This window comes from Monodon monoceros, unplaced genomic scaffold (genome assembly GCF_005190385.1).
Source record: "Monodon monoceros isolate NGI ecotype Baffin Bay Population unplaced genomic scaffold, NGI_Narwhal_1 Super_Scaffold_3, whole genome shotgun sequence".
Classification (NCBI taxonomy): Eukaryota; Metazoa; Chordata; class Mammalia; order Artiodactyla; family Monodontidae; genus Monodon; species Monodon monoceros.
In genome coordinates, this window is record NW_021703780.1 from 20,736,330 (window position 1) to 20,749,814 (window position 13,485).

At 46.6% G+C, this 13,485-nt stretch overlaps 1 protein-coding gene across 11 annotated transcripts in view; it reads right to left on the reverse strand.

Moving 5' to 3' along the window:
* Positions 1-13,485, reverse strand: part of RIPOR2 (RHO family interacting cell polarization regulator 2) — a 212,127-nt gene that overhangs the window by 82,054 nt on the left and 116,588 nt on the right. The window contains exon 1 of one of the 11 annotated variants that reach the window (XM_029243124.1): positions 6,864-7,118. The exons of the other annotated variants lie outside the window; for them this stretch is intronic. The gene's annotated coding sequence lies outside the window, so the exon portion shown is untranslated. Of the gene's footprint in view, positions 1-6,863; positions 7,119-13,485 lie in introns of those variants that run through there. 11 annotated transcript variants of the gene reach the window in all.

The following is a 13,485-nucleotide window of genomic DNA, read 5'->3' on the forward strand; positions in this document are numbered from 1 at the left end:
TCCATGTGGCTGGTTAGTTTGGGCTTCCTCACAGCATGACAGCCTCAGGATAGTCAGATAGCTTACGTGGTGGCTGATAGCTTCAAGAGCTAATAAGAAGCTGAGTTATTTTTTGTGATCTAGCCTTAGAAGTCACATTCCCTATTAGTCCAGAGGGTCAGGTTTTTGAGCGGAGAAACAAAGGCCTCATTTCTCAATGGGAAGAGTATCAAAGTCACTGTGTAGGAAGGCCTGTAGGGTGGAAGATACTGTTGAGGCCACCTTTGGAAAATATAGTCTGCCATATAGACTGACTGTATAAAGTTGAGATAAGTTGTAGAATGTCAATAATTATCCCTGATACTGATACTTACATACAATCTCTCCTTACTACCACCCTGCCAGCGATAGCTAATAGATCAGATAGTAACTTCTAGTTCGGTAAAACAGGTAACTATTCTGATGCCTTCTCTTCCCCTCCCCCTTGTGCCTTAATGACTTAATAACACTTGTTAAACTTCCTAAAAATCTCAGGCATCCAATTCTGTTCTGCCATATTTACATGCCTCCGTCCCTCAGGGTACTGTGCATATACACCTGTGGCTCCCCGGGCTCCCCACGTGCTCCCACGGCAGCTGCACTGGATATGAGTGATTGGCATTCAACGTCATTCCAACCCCATCCTGGTGCCTTCTAGTACCGAAGCCCAGAAGCTGAAAACAGTTTTGAGAATCCCCTGCAGCCCGGATTATGCACCTGATGCAGGGGGTCTCCACCAGGTGTACTTGCCACAAGATTTGATGGGGAGGCTGTGGGTATTGGTTTCCCATGGCTGTTTTAACAAATTACTACAAATTCAGTGGCATAAGGTGACACACAACTATTAGCTTACAGTTCAGGAGGTCAGAAGTCTGAAATGGGTCTCACAGATGTGTTCCCTTCTGGAGATTCCAGGGGAGAATCCACTTTCTTGCTTTTTCTAGCTTCTAGAGGTCACCCACATTTCTTCTCTTGGTGCCTCTTGCTCCACCTTCAAAGTCAGCAATGTTGCATCTCTCTGACCCTTCTTGCATAGTCACATGACCATAGCTGGGACAGGTTCTCTGCTTCTAAGGGCTGACGAAATTAGTCTGAGGCCGCCTGGAGAATCCAGGATGATCCTAAGGTGCCTGGCTTTATCATATTTGCAAAGTCCCTTTTGCCATGTAAGGTAATCTCTTCATTCACAGCTTTCAGGGATTAGGTTTTAGGGATTAGGATATCTTTTGGGAGGGGGTGACAACACATTATTTTGCCTGCTATGCTATACTTCTGCCTTTTCTGTTGTCACCACTGGCAACCACCTTCATGGACTGTCTGGCTTTTCTGTGGTGCCTTCCTGGCTGGCTGTTTCCTGATGGTGGCAGTGGCAGCCTCATTCTGGAGACAGTAGCTTCCTAAATCAGCAGGCAGCATCTTGATTATTGATCAGGCAGTGAGTGGCTCCATTACAACACGACTTTCAAAGTTGTTACAGAAAGCTCGACCTAGGGTGTGTTTCCCTGGCCTTCCTGACCTGACAATTCCATAAGTCATTTTATGTCCTTTCTGCTGAGTGGATTCTGTTGTCTGCAATGGAACCCCGATGCATGTTCTCAGTGCTATATCCCTGTGTGTGTCTATCTCTCTCTTTTCTAAGCTCCACATATTTCTGAACCATCACCAAGACAACACTAAATTATATTACAATTTCGGAAGATACGGATCATTTCAAAGTGGCTAAAATGCTGCTAAATAACTTTATAAATGAAAAGTATGGCACTGCTGTTCAAGGGTTACCTGGTAGTTATACAGGAATCTTCATTTAGGGAAGTTAACCTTGAAACTCCATATATCAGCGGGGTCACATTAATTAGAAGGTAGACTGTTACGGTTAAGGCCAAGACCAAGTCACTCCGGGCCTTCATATATAGCAAAAGGTAGGGAAAGCAAATGCTGTACTGGGAATAACCTCTCAGGAGTTGCACTAGCTCCAGGAAACTGTCACTTTGGATTTATTCCCCCTATTATGGGAAGGAAAAACCGTGTGCCCTTTGTGTTCATCTGTATTACTTTTGTATTTGTGAGGTACCCTCCCCCCCACCCCGCTCTTGCCTCTCTTCCAAAAGTCCTCCCAGAAAACAAAGACAGAAGGGGACCAGCTTGAAGAGAATGGAGTCATTGTTCCTTCAGTTCCTTCCTGAACAATTTGTTTGAGAAGGAATAGATCACTTCCAGTGCTAGCGGTGAAAGCCACAGCATTAAACCCCAAAGACAAGTGACTTTATTATACAAGAGTTACAGGACATTGTTCTGTACACAGGTTGTTTTATGGGGCGGGCATCGCCAGCCTCGTTTTAGCACCATCACCATTATTTAATAGCCTTATTTCGTAATCGTGCCCATCTGACCTTTGCCAGGCACACCGCCTCACTATCCTTAACTTTCCTACCTTCAGTCTTGATCTTAAATCTAGGTCACAGGCAACGAATTCACATTTGATGCCTATGATTTGCTAGGCAGCACGCAAGCCCTGAGGATCCAGGAACGAACAAAATAGACCCTCTGTGCCCTCAGGGAGCTCACCGTCTTCCTGGTCTTCTTATCTGGTGAGTCTTCTCTTTTCCCTTCCATTTATCTGTAATCTTACCATAGGCACGGATGAAATCTTCACTGGCTACTTCAATCACAGCCTTCCTCTCCTTCCTCTGACCTCTCACAGCCCTATTTCTAGGGTGACCAAACCGGAATCCTTCTGAGTGAAAGGGGTGCTATTAATAATTAGGCTGCAACAACAGATGTATACAGGGCAAACCAAGACATGTGTGGACAGCACTCTGTCCAACACAGCTGGGTTCTTCCTCCTTCTCTACCAGACTGTGCACTTCCTAGAAGGTATAATCAATATCTTACACTTTCATATTGAATGAAAAATCTAACTTTGGCCAGATCCCAGTACTCCCTTAAATTACAAAACACTGAGGACTTGGACTTCCAACGCACCTCAGAAATAAAAATACTTTTTAATTATTTTATTATATTTTTGAATGCTAAATGGTGTGAAAAACATTCCCTTTGCCTAAGACTCTGCCCTCCTTGGTCTGGCAGAGAGCTCGTTTTGATCTTATGAAATACAACATAGAAATATTGCACCTCATTTGCTTTCACTGTTGAAAAGAAATCTAATTTTCTTTTTTAATTAGTGTGATAGACATGTGAAAACATTCATTTCCTCCACGCAGTGCTCATCAGTGTCATGTAAACCTTGCACACAAGACAATAAGTCGGAGTGGCTTCTTTTCTTGATGGTGTCCAGGGAGGGCACCCCAGCATTGGGCCATGTGTAAAATGATCTTTTCTACATAGCTGGCCACATTCTGAGAAAAACATCTATTATTATTTGGGAATACTTCCAACTAAGGTGGGATTAGTGTACAGTGACCAAAAACCAAAACCAAAACAAAACGAAAAACCCAACAACAAACCTTGGCCATTCAGCCAGAGAGGAACTTGGTGGCCTCAGAGGGCAGATAGGAAGAGGGAGGAGGACGTGTGGGTGTTTCGATATTAATTCATTCAAGATCTGTGCATTGAGTGCTTTTGTTTAGTTGAATCGGCTGGAAGGCCTCCATGTGCACAATGGGGAGGTTTTCATTTTCAGGGGGAAAATGTTGTGTGGAGAAACTGTCTAGAAGGATATGATTTTGAAAGCGGAGAGGAATGAAGCCAAAGGAGGGTTCCCTCCAGATGAAAAGGCACATAGTCATAATCGTTCTCCTTTGTTGAAGGGATCTTTCAAATAATCACTGTGGGGTGTTTACATGACAACTGCTTTACGGAGCCATCCCGTGTCTAGGTTTGCCTTTGGGGGACCAATTATGTGCTGCTGGCCTATCTGTACCTCCTCTCCCCACCCCCAGCCCCGCTTCCCTTGCTTCACTGTCTGTTTTCAGCTGGTATTCTTTTCTGGTTGAATGGCCACAAACACAAGCTGTCTATCTCCTCCAGCTCGTGGAGTTCAGCTTGGCAGATGAAAATAACCTTGGTAGAGGAGCTGTTCAGAAGCACGAGGCCCTGCTCATGGCCACCAGGGCAGAGAAAGCCCAAGTGGAAAGTCAAATCTGCCATTGCCCAGAGGAGCACCTACTGCATAAACAAAATGGACTTTCACTTTACCGCCACCTCCTCCCAAGAAAAGGAAGAAACTGGTTTTAGACTTCTGACTTCTTTGCAGAATAGAAACAAGACAGCATTTTATCTTTTTTCCCCAACCCACTGAATGAAATGAACAGTAAAAATAAAACACAGCTTTGCAAACGCTTCAACCCCAGGGACTGTTGTTTGCCCGATTCCATGATTTAATGTGAAACGTGCAGGCTGCGCTGCCCGCCCTCCAGAACTGCCTTTGTCTGTGTTTTAGTCTCTTGACACCACCGATTATTGAGCCAATAATCTGTGAATTAACCCAAAATACAGCAGAGAAGTGACCTGGTTATATTCAGAAGTGAGCATGTGGTTGGTATCACAGCTGGGCTGTGGGGTTTAACTACGCTAGGGATGTATCCATTCAGCAACCTCAGATTTAGGGCAGGACACCTGGCCGTCATGGGCAGGGCCCCAAGTCAATGGACTTCAATACTAAAGAGTAGAATTTGATATGAGTTTAGCTACCAACACCTGTAGATATAAATATCTCCTTCCCAGGTCCCTTGGTTTCTCCAGGTCACCCTTGAAAAGGGATGGGTCCCTTTTCTGCTGGAAATAATTTGACTTTGCAGTCAACAAAAAGAAAGAGAGCCATTGCTGGCGCTTGTGTTCGGGTACTCAGAATTTTGTGCAAGTCCCTAGTGCAGGCTTTTATTAGCTTTTCCTCGCTCTAGCTTGGTATTTCTTTATATTTATACATAAGATAAAATATTTAAAGCAGAAACCTCACACTGGATTGGCAGAGGAAGAGAGAAGCAGCACCCATTGGGGGCCTTTCGGAAAAGCAACATATGCAGTACGTTTTCACTCAACAGATTCTCCAGTATTCAGGTTTTCAGATGCTTGGATGCAGCAGATTTTGGGGCAAGTGTATCACCTTCCTGGGGAAGAGACAGGATTAGGCAGTATCTCTACTGAAGGGGGAGCTGGGCACAAGAGGCTGAGCCTGAGGGCTGGGCTACCAGGGACGGTGAAAAGCAGGGAGGCCCTTTCCTCTAGTGGCTGTTACCCTGAGTAGACACACCCCTGCAATTTGTTCCTACAGAAGGTTAGCCACTGGCTGCTTCCTAATTAACCACTGGAGAGTAGCCCGATGATGCTCCTTCTTGAAGAGTTCACAGCTGACATCCCTTGCTTGGAACAGCAGCTAAAACAGTCTGATGGAGACACAATGGCGGGGGGATTAGAGGGAAAACTCAGAGGCTGGTTCAAAAAGGCTGGAGGAGGAAGAGGAAGAGGGGAAATAGGTGAATAGGAATATCCTGGGGTGGGGGTGGGTAGGAGGAGAGGAACATTCTCAGAGCCAGATAACCCTGATAGAAAACAAAAACGAAGAAGTGATCACGTGTCAGATAACAAAGGGGCAAATGCTCACAGAAGATGCCCAGTCCCATACAGAGCGCCAAGTACAATCTCTTTGGGAATGGGGGCGACGATTAGTCCCAGTCCTAGAACTTCAACCAACTGCATGGCTGTGAGCGTGGAGGAAGTGGAGAGCAGGGAGGAAAGACGGACCCAACATGTTTTCCAAGACAATCATGATTGTTTCCCCCGGAACCAAAAGCTTAAACGTTTCCTCTCCGTCACTCGAGCAACACGTTGGTATCTTCAGGATAAGAACCTTCCACGCTGCCAACATCCCCTCTGCACCACCCCCGCCCCTCCCCCCAACAAAATCCGCCCGGTTATCTTGCTTTTCCACTTGCTCTCTTGCTCCTGCGGGAGCTGTCTGTCACTTTGCACGAGGGGCTGGCACAGCGCTTCTGCCACCTTAACATCTGCATGGCTTCCGCTTGTCTAATTTCCAGCAGCACCTACTCCCTTCTAACATGAGGTTCTCTATCTGCTCCCCACTACCCTGGGGGAGGAGGATAGGAGGTTACAGTCTTGCGGTAACAGAGTTGCAGATGCTTCTCTTCTCTAGACCATCTCCCAAGCCACAGAAACTTGCAGGGGTGCTCCGGTCCTCAGGTGCATCATCACCTACCCCACTCCCACTCCCCACCCCCGTTTTTCCAGACACTGGTGGGCATCAATGCAACAAATTTCTCCTTCTTGCCTCTCCTCCCAATTCTCATCCCCCCACCCCGTCACCCCACATTGCCAATTTGTAATTCAGACACGCAGGGATGAGGCTGGTTCGTTGACCAAGCTGAATCCGGGCAGCCTGGGGGCAAGTTGGGACCCCAGAGGCTGCGATCTCAGCCTGAGCTGGACTCCCCGTGGGCGCTGAGAGTGCCGGAAGTCGTTCGGTGGCAGCCGGCAGCTCAGGACCCGCATCCCGGGGCGCTCTCCGCCCCCCCGCCACCGGGCACCTAACGTCCGGCCACGCGTGTCCTAGCCCCAGAGATGCTCCAGCCGCCGGGCACTGCCGGGGGCCCCTTACCATCTTCTGGGTCGGTCCCTCCACTCTCCTGGGCATCCCTCGGTTCTGACTGCAAAAGTGCTTGTGCCCTGCACCGCTCGGCAACTTCGCGTCTCTACCCTGCGGGCATCAGAGACCTGAACCCTCCCAGACGGAGGAAGCCGAGGACGCCCCAGTCCCAACGGCTCCTTAACAGGCAACACTCATGCAAGCCGAGGACACCCTCGCCACACAGATCTCACTCGGGTTGTCAGCAAAATCAAGCAAAAAAGAACAAATAAAAAGGTGCTCATACCTAAAGACGAAGGCTCCTTGTCATGACAGGAGGACACTTGAGGTCTCCGGCTTAGAATAACAGCCTCCGTGCCAATGCAATGACCCGGGCCGCCCGCACCTCCGGCTTTGCAGCTACCCTGAGCGCGCTCACTCGGGTGAAGGGACAAAGGGTCGCGGGAAGCAGTCGGGTCCCCGCGTCCAGGCCCCGGCGCCGGCGGCCCTCCCGCGTCAGCTCCCGGCAGCTGCGGCGCGGGCTGAAGTTGCGGGGCCGGCAGCGCGTGCAGCGAGCGCTGCGGCCGCGCGGGGGGCGGGGAGCGCGGAGCGCGCGGGGGCGGGGCTCGGCCGAGGGGCCGGCGGCGTCACCCGGGCGGGGAGGGGGCGGGGCAGCCAGATGCTTGACAGTTACTTCAGCCCAACTCCGAAGGGTGAGCTTTGCTGTCTGCGTCCAGCGGATCGCCGCCACGCCGAGCTCCTTGGCACTAGCTGGTGTCACCGCTTTGGAGTTATCCTTGGAATTCGCGCAGGAGACCGAGTGCATCGGAGGGAGAGGGCAGGGGAGAACAGCCCAGGCCATGAAAGGCCCTTTCAGCTAACCTTTTGGTACTTAAAAGAGAGGCTGTGAATTGAAACAATGCGCTGGGGCGACTCTGGTGGTGGTGGTGGTGGTGGTGGTGGTGTGTGTGCGTGTGTGTGTGTGTGTGTGTGTGTGTGTGTGGCGGGTGAAGTTGGTTGCCCACGGCATGACGTTTGCTTTGTATGGGCTCTCCTCTAGGGCCTCTTTGAGCACAGAGATCTCATAACAATGGGGAGAAACAGAGTTGTTTTTTTTTTCTTCTTTTAATTTTGTTTTGGTGGATTTGAACTATATATAAAGGTTTCCTTTAGGAAAGTGTGGATATGACAGAGACATTCCATAGAAAGAGTCTTTGGAGTGGAAATTGTCCAAGACAGGGAGTCTACAAAGACCCAGAGACAAGGTCTCTGCCTCCATCCTTAAATAGGGAATCCCTTATACCTCAGTTTCCTTATCTGTAAAGCCACCATTCTGAATAAATTGTGTACGTAGAATATGTTAAATGGAATGGTACTGCAAGGTGCATCCGCCCTCCCCAGCTTGAAATTCAGTCACCTTGTGAGGGAGTAAGAGTCGATGAGCATAGATATGAACCAAAAGGGAACATTTGAGGACACTGTGTCCTTATCCAGTTGTGATAAGGAGACTGCATCCTCAGGCCTGGACTCTAGGCCACCCAAATCATAGCCTAATCAATGACATCATAACCGACCAATGATACAACAGTAGGAGCAGAGTGCGCTTGATGCCTAGAAAGGGCACCCCAAAGCAAGCTCTGGTCACTGTGTCTCTGCCTTCGACCATGAAGGGCAGCCTGAGCAGTGAGTGCCTTGACAGGCTGAACACTTCATGACAGCTGGATTTTTCCAGACACCCACCTCCCTCTGTCCTTCTTCCAACTTACTAAATAGTTCCTGACAGCACTCAGTCTTCCCACATACACTTTCCTTCAGAAAAGAAAATGTGTTGAGCAAATGATACGAACATTCCTGGCAACTAATTCCTCGTATGTGTTTAGTATTGGTATATTCTGGTCAATATATGTGTCCCTAGTGAGTTTGGTTGACTTGACGTAATCCTTATGACGCTGAACACTACAGTTCATTGGCTATCTTCTTTCCTTTTTTAAAAAAATCTTTATTGGAGTATAATTGCTTTACATTGTTGTGTTACTTTCTGCTGTACTCAAAGTGAATCAGCTATATGTATACATATATCCGCATATCCCCTCCATCTTGAGCCTCCCTCCCACCCTCCCTATCCCACCCCTCTAGGTCATCACAAAGCATAGAGCTGATTTCCCTGTGCTACACAGTAGCTTCCTACTAGCCATCCATTTTACATTTGGTAGTGTGTATATGTCAATGCCACTCTCTCACTTCGTCCCAGCTTCCCCCCAACCCCATGTCCTCAAGTCCATTTTCTACATCTACGTCTTTATTCCTGCCCTGCCACCAGGTTCATCAGTACCGTTTTTTTGTTTGTTTTTTCCCATTGGCTACTTCTTATACCCTAGATTCTGGAGCAGATACTTTAGAAGCACTGTATCATTTATTCCTGACTATAAGTCTGCAGTAGGTATTATTGCTCCCATTTCATGGATGGGAAAACCAAGATTCAAGGGAGTTAATGTGAGTTGTCCAAGGTGACACAATTGAATCAACTTTAGATACATGTGCAAAAGCTGGGTTTTGGCACCTGAAAACATGGGTGGTAGTGGCCCCACTATCCTGTCTTAGATCCTTGTTCTTCTCTTCATTCTGGACCTGGGTTCATCTCTGTTGTATCCCTGTTGATACTTGACAGCTGAGCCCAGGTTTTGTGGGTATTTCCCGACTCTATCTCCTTTCTCACTTCTTTTACCTATCTGATGACTCCCCCAGTCCTTTTCAGCATCAATAAATCTGAGAGTCACAAAGGTCCAAACAGCTGCACAACTCCCATAGCACCCCTTGGCCTCTTGGTAGCTATTAAAATGGCCATAAATAAAACTGCTATTGAAACATTCATTCATACAATAAGTACTTGTGGTGAACTGAGAAAGGGACAGGGGATAAAAGAAGGAACGCTCCCCCCACCCCCACCCCTCAAAAAGTTTACAACCTAAATGGCGATAATGAGATTAAGAATGGGAGCTGAATGACATTGTTTAAGACAATGCTGAAATAGAGCACAAGGCCAAGTAGGATTAAGTCAAATGATACACTCATCCCCCCCACGCCCCCACCCCCGCTAAGTAAGCAAAACCAGCCGGGAGAGAGAGGATGGAACCTGGATACTCTCTTAAAAGATAGTTAGAATTAGGGCAAGTGAAAGAGAGGCAGTTCTAAAGGTAGATTGAGGCACTTTACAGAGGACTGAATGGGGTTCTAGGAATGATCTGCACATAAACAGCTTAGAGGGGTATTCAAGGGCCCACAGTGGGGCCTCATCTCATTCAGTTCATGGCTTTAAGTCATGTTCATGTGCTAAAGACTCCCAGATTTATATTCCAACTCAGAACTCTCCTCTGAGGTCAGATATCTGAGTACCTACCTAAAATTCCTGTTAATTTCTTGCTGCCCAATTCTTGATTCTCCTCCCCCAAAACCAAACCTGGTCCTTCCCTATACTTAACCATCTTAGTTAAAAAAATAAATAAATAGCACCAATATCCAACCAGTTGCTAGAGGGCCAGAAATCTAGAAGTCGTTACTGATGCCTCTTTTTCCTTTACCTCCCACACGCAATTCATCAACAAAACCTGTTGCTTTTGTCTCCAAGACACTTCTCATTCTTGGTTACTCTCTCCAGCTCTACTGCCATCACCCTTCTCTGAGATCCTTCATCTCTAGACTGTATCGCTTATCTCCTTGCCTCCAGTTTGCCCTTCCCTAGAATCCATTCTCCACTGTGGTGGGCCAACTTTAAGATGGTCCTCAATGATTCCCACCCCCTAGTATTCACACCCTTGTGTAATCCCTTCCCCATGAGCGTGAGTCTAGTGACTTACTTCTAACCAATAGAATATGGCAAATGGGCTGAGATGTCACTTTCATGATCAGATTATAAAAGGTTTTGACTTCTGTCTTGCTAGCTGAATCTGTCCCTTTTTGGCTTCGATAAAGCAAGCTGCCATGTTGGAGAAGCTCATGTGACAAGGAACTGAGGTCCTCTGCTCAGTAGCCCACAGAAACTGAATCTCGCCATCATCATGTCAGCTTGAAAGTGGATCTGTCCTCAGTCCAACCTTCAGATGAGACCCCAGCCCTGGATGACACATTGATTGCAGCCTGAAGCTAAGCTGTGCCTGGACTCCTGACCCACAGCAACTGTGAAATGAGAAGCATGTGTTGTTTTAAACAGCTGAATTTGTGACAATTTGTTATGTAGCAATAGATAACTAATACAGAAAGAGTAATCTTTAAAAATAAAAATTATGCTGTGGTCACTCTCCTGCTTAAAACCCTGCCTTCATTCCCCATTTATTATAGAATAATATCCAAATTCTACGCCAATGCTTACAAGACCCTGGTGAGCCAATCCCTTCTAGTCCTTCCAGCCTCACTCATGCCTCTGGCTTCCCTCTTACTAAGCTCGGGTTACTGACTCAGGTCACAAGGGCCTTCTTTCAGTTCCTTAAACATGCCAAGTCACTTCTAAGAGAGTTCTTCCCTGACCACCCACATCTTTAAGTATATCCTTCCCCTCAGTTATTCTTTTTGAATACCCTGTGCCTTTTATAGCACCAACTGTAAATTGTAATGGTTTTCTTTACCTTTTTAGTTGTTCTTTGTCTCTTTTTCACTGGACTGTGAGATCGTAAGGGTAGAGACAGTTTCTGTCTTATATACCATATCCCCACAGAGAACAAGGGCTCAATAACTACTTACTGAATGAAAGAAGAATAACTGTGCCATTCTGGAGCACACCTGTACTCTTACCTCGATCTTTTTATTACCTTGTCAACACCACCCCCCACCCCAGCCTATCTCCATCCATGTAGCCTTCACCTGTTTCCTAATAGCCACATCTATTCATCAAGATCCAGTTTCAGTACTCTAGTTTGCATCTGTTTTTCCCAGATCTCTTGCCCCATTCCCTGCCCTCTCACTTCAGAACTTTCATAACATGTTAGCTCTTAACATCTCCTGAGATGCTGGGCACCTGCCACCTTGTATTACAGCTATTTGTGTAGAGTCGGATGGTTCCAAACATTTCTCCATTTACCTCATTCTAGAGACAGAGGCCTGGAAAGAAGCACAGATATGCAGGAAAAGTCTTGGGAGAAATAAGAGCTACTGCAGATTAGCATCAGAGCTAATAGGCTACCGAGGAAAAATCTGGAGGGGTGGGAGCAGGGTCTAACACCTCCCCTGGAGAGAAGCAGACTTTCCGTTTCCCCACTATATTAGTCTGCTAGGGATGCCATAACAAAATACCACAGACTGGAGGGCTTAAACAACAGAGATGTATTTTCTCACAGTTCTGGAAGCTGGAAGTCCAAGATCAAGTTTCTGGCTGATTTGATTTCTGGTGAAGGTTCTCTAATTCATCTACCTCAGAAACTTCCCTGATCAAAGCATTCAGAGATTCCCTGGTGAAGCCCTTAAACCTCACCCAGGGAAACAGTGAAGGCCAGAGCTTGTTAGGCATTGGGGTGGGGATGTTACAGAAAACTCTGCTAGTGTGAGAGTTCATCACTCTTTAACACCAATGGAGAGAAAGATTCCCTCCAAAGGAGTAACAGCTTAACACAAGTTCCCCTCCCCCTGTCCCACCCATGCATCAATTTTAATTTAAAAATCCCTAGGTACAAATGATAGCTATTATTTCAACAAGCTATTATTTCAACTCAGGTGCCAGGCACTCTGCTAAGGGAAGGAGCCACAGAGGTAAATAGGAAGGTCATGGAACCCATCTCGGGGAGCCTGGTGGTGAGGACAGCAGTAAATAACTCAGGTGGGTGTTATGAAAGAGGAAGTACTATGGGTGCTACGGGAACTGTGATTATTTTTGGTGCCATAAAACAGGGTGTTTGAACTTCAGCAGCACTGAAAATTGTCTCTTCTAAAAACTGAATTTTATCCTGTTTTTCTCTCATGGGCATTTTTAAAGCCAGTTTTTGTTTAGGGAACAGAATTGGCAATGCCAGGCTGATTATTCTTTGCACCACCAATCAATCCTAGTAAATGCATAATTCATTAGAAGAAAGCAGAAGGGCATCCAAAGTGCAGCCAATTTAGTTTCCTCATTTAGAGCATCAGATACTTAATGCAGAATTCAGAACATGTCTGAAGACCCACTGCCATTGTGCAATGAAGTAGATGCTCTGATCAGAAGGTCCCGGAGATTTGGTTATATCTAGGGACCTCTATCCATTCATAGTCCTATATATTCCTTCTGCCTATGATACTTCCTACTTCTACCTTTTTGCTTGGGCTATTTCCACTGCCTGGAAATTTTCCGCTGAGAATTGCCCATCACTTTTTCTTTTACCTCTGATGTTTGTCTCTGAAAACCCTGTCTAGCCTAGAAAGCCCCGTTCAAACACTACCTCCTTCCCAATGCCTTCTTGGCCCTCTAAACCCTACCTGCATCCTCCTGCAAGTCCCTTGTGTGTCCCCTGAATAAGACCCTATCACACACCTTCCTTCTGTCATAAATATTTGGTACACATCTCCTCATCAGTTTATAAATTCCTTGATGTCAGGAACTATGCTTAGTACCACTTACATGATTGTAACCTCTATGTTAATGAGCGTAGAGAATTGTCAGTGAATACTGACTACGTTAGGAATGAGCGCATACAGTGCCCCTGCTGCCTTCTATCACCTTTTCTCTTGGAAAAATTGCATAACAAGCCTGTATTTATTGACATCAGAGCTGTACCTACAGAAGTATGTTTCCACCTGACAAATGACAGCTGGGTCTTGCTTGCTGCTTTCTGAACTGGTAAGAGCAAAACCCCATTTTCCTTTGCCCATGTCTGGTACTGATGATAAGGTCCTCAAGGGAGTAAACATCTCAAGCTGTTGTTTTCTTACCATTGTCACACGCATCTGCTTGCACAATGGGAAACTAGCTG